This window comes from Micropterus dolomieu, linkage group LG21, assembly GCF_021292245.1.
Source record: "Micropterus dolomieu isolate WLL.071019.BEF.003 ecotype Adirondacks linkage group LG21, ASM2129224v1, whole genome shotgun sequence".
In the NCBI taxonomy this organism is placed as follows: Eukaryota; Metazoa; Chordata; class Actinopteri; order Centrarchiformes; family Centrarchidae; genus Micropterus; species Micropterus dolomieu.
The window spans coordinates 36,127,307-36,129,769 of NC_060170.1; the positions used below are offsets into that span (position 1 = coordinate 36,127,307).

The following is a 2,463-nucleotide window of genomic DNA, read 5'->3' on the forward strand; positions in this document are numbered from 1 at the left end:
GTCTCATTGCTATGATAAAAGTTTTGTACAGAGACATTCAGAGTGTGCTGAAGGTTAACGGGGGTCTGAGTGCTCCCTTCACAGTAGGCAGGGCTGTCAGACAGGGCTGTCCTCTGTCTGGGATGCTGTATACATTGTCCATTGAGCCCTTGCTACACAGAATCCGGTCCTGTATTCATGGTTTGGTTTTACCAGGTTTTAACACACCACACGTTTTATCTGCTTATGCTGATGATGTCATGCTCCTGGTCAGAAATCAAGCTGAAATTAATATTGTTGGAAATATTGTGTCTGAGTTTGGTCTTATCTCTGCTGCAAAAGTGAATTGGACAAAAAGTGAAGCTCTAGCAGTTGGAAACTGGTTTGGTGGTCTTCCGGTCCTGCCGGGGGGGTTGGGATGGAGAAATGATGGTATAAAGTATCTAGGTATTTATCTTGGCAAAGAAGAAATGGTTAAAAGAAACTGGGAGGGCATGATAGAGACGATGAAAGGAAGGTTGAAAAAGTGGAAATGGCTGCTTTAGAGGAAGAACTATAGTGATCAACAACCTTGTAGCTTCAGCACTGTGGCATCGTTTAGCTTGTATGGAGCCACCTGCTGGCTTACTCTCAAAACTACAAGCAGTTTTAGTGGACTTTTTTTGGGACAGGTTACACTGGGTACCTCAGAGGGTGCTTTTTTTACCAAAAGAAGAAGGGGGGCAAGGCCTGGTACACCTAGCAAGCAGAGTGGCAACTTTTCCATTTCAATTTGCACAGAGATATCTGACTGGTTTTAAATACCCAGTGTGGAAAGAGTTTGCAAGCAGCATTTTAAGGAGAGCAGACAGATTAGGACTTGACACTGCTTTGTTTTTAATGGATGTTGGTTATTTAAATTTGTCTGTATTGCCTGATTTTTATAAGGGAGTTTTTAAGGCCTGGCACCTTTTTAAGAAGAGACGGTTGGAGCCGTCAGTCTCCCTGTACTGGTTACTGAACGAGCCTCTGATCGGTGGATCCACAATGGACATACAGGACAGTGGTACACTAGGCCTCCATCACACACTCCGTTCTGCTGGAGCTACAACTCTCAGACGGATAGTGGATGTAGCTGGACCTGGTTTTATGAACACTGAGGCTGTGGCTGCACTAATTGGACTAAAATCTGTGCGTCACGTGAGGAACATTCTGAATGGTTGGACTAACAAACTAACAGCAGCGGATAACAAGCTGTTGAGGATGTACTGGAAAGGTGAGGAAGCTCCGGACGAAGAGGACCCTTTTCCAGAGTTGGGACTGGTACCCAATCTTGACTGTTCTAGTCTATTGTTGGATGTCAGGCATCAGAAGGTCCCAGATCTGCACACGGTGACGGGTAAAATGATTGACAGGTGTTGTGTAAAAACAAGTTAAATGGTAGAAGTGACACAGTGTGGAGGGAGAAACTGGGGGTTAGTAACGCTGTGAAGCCCACCTGGAGAGTCTTTTACAAACTTCCTTTAAAGAAGCGCACAGGTGACTTACAGTGGAGAATATTACATAGGGCTGTTGCAGTGAATTCTTTTATCTCTGTGATTAATCCCTCTGTCTCTGACAGCTGTCCTTTCTGTGGGCTGCTGGAAACTGTTGTTCATTGTTTTTTAGAGTGCAGCAGACTGGGGGAACTGTTCAATGTGTTGGGGTGCTTGTTTTCTTCTTTTAATGAAGTGTGGTCTAACACTGCTTTTGTTTTTGGAGCAGGTTACAGGAAGACCAATGCAACAAAGTGGCAACTGTTAAATTTTATTGTAGGAGAAGCCAAACTGTCCATATACATGAGTAGGAAGAAGCAGGTAGAAGGACGGCTGTGTGGAGACGTAGTCCCTGTGTTCACCTCTCTGGTCAAAGCCAGAGTGTTAGTGGATTTTAAGTTCCATCAGCTGATGAACAGCTTGGATGTGTTTGTACGTCAGTGGTGTTATGATGATGTCATCTGTTCTGTGGTGGATGAAGAAGTCAGTTTTAGTCGTGTTTTCAGCTAATTTGATGTTTTTATTCGTGTGGAAGGTTTTTCTTTTTTCTAAATGTCAACCGGTTTTGATTCTCTGACTTATTGAGTGTTGCTATGTTTGTGAATCAGTGATGTTTTATTAAAGTGGGTTTAAAAAGTCTCTCTCTCTCTCTCTCTCTCTCTCTCTCTCTCTCTCTCTCTCTCTCTCTCTCTCTCTCTCTCTCTCTCTCTCTCTCTCTCTCTCTCCCCTTCACCCCCAACCGGTCGAGGCAGATGGCCGCCCACCCTGAGCCATGGTTCTGCTCGAGGTTTCCGCCTCTTAAAAGGAAGTTTTTCCTTGCCTCTGTCGCCTAGTGCTGCTCTCAGTGGGAACTGTTGGGCTTCTGTAAATAACATCACAGAGTACGGTCTAGACCTGCTCTTTTATGAAAAGCGCTGTGGGATAACTGTTGTTGTGATTTGGCGCTATATAAATAAAATTGAATTGAATT

The 2,463-nt window shown here is 44.2% G+C and overlaps 1 protein-coding gene across 3 annotated transcripts in view; it reads left to right on the plus strand.

Moving 5' to 3' along the window:
* LOC123960747 (transcription termination factor 1-like) overlaps nt 1–2,463 on the plus strand; it is a 16,372-nt gene that overhangs the window by 8,477 nt on the left and 5,432 nt on the right. The gene's annotated exons all lie outside the window — the stretch shown is intronic.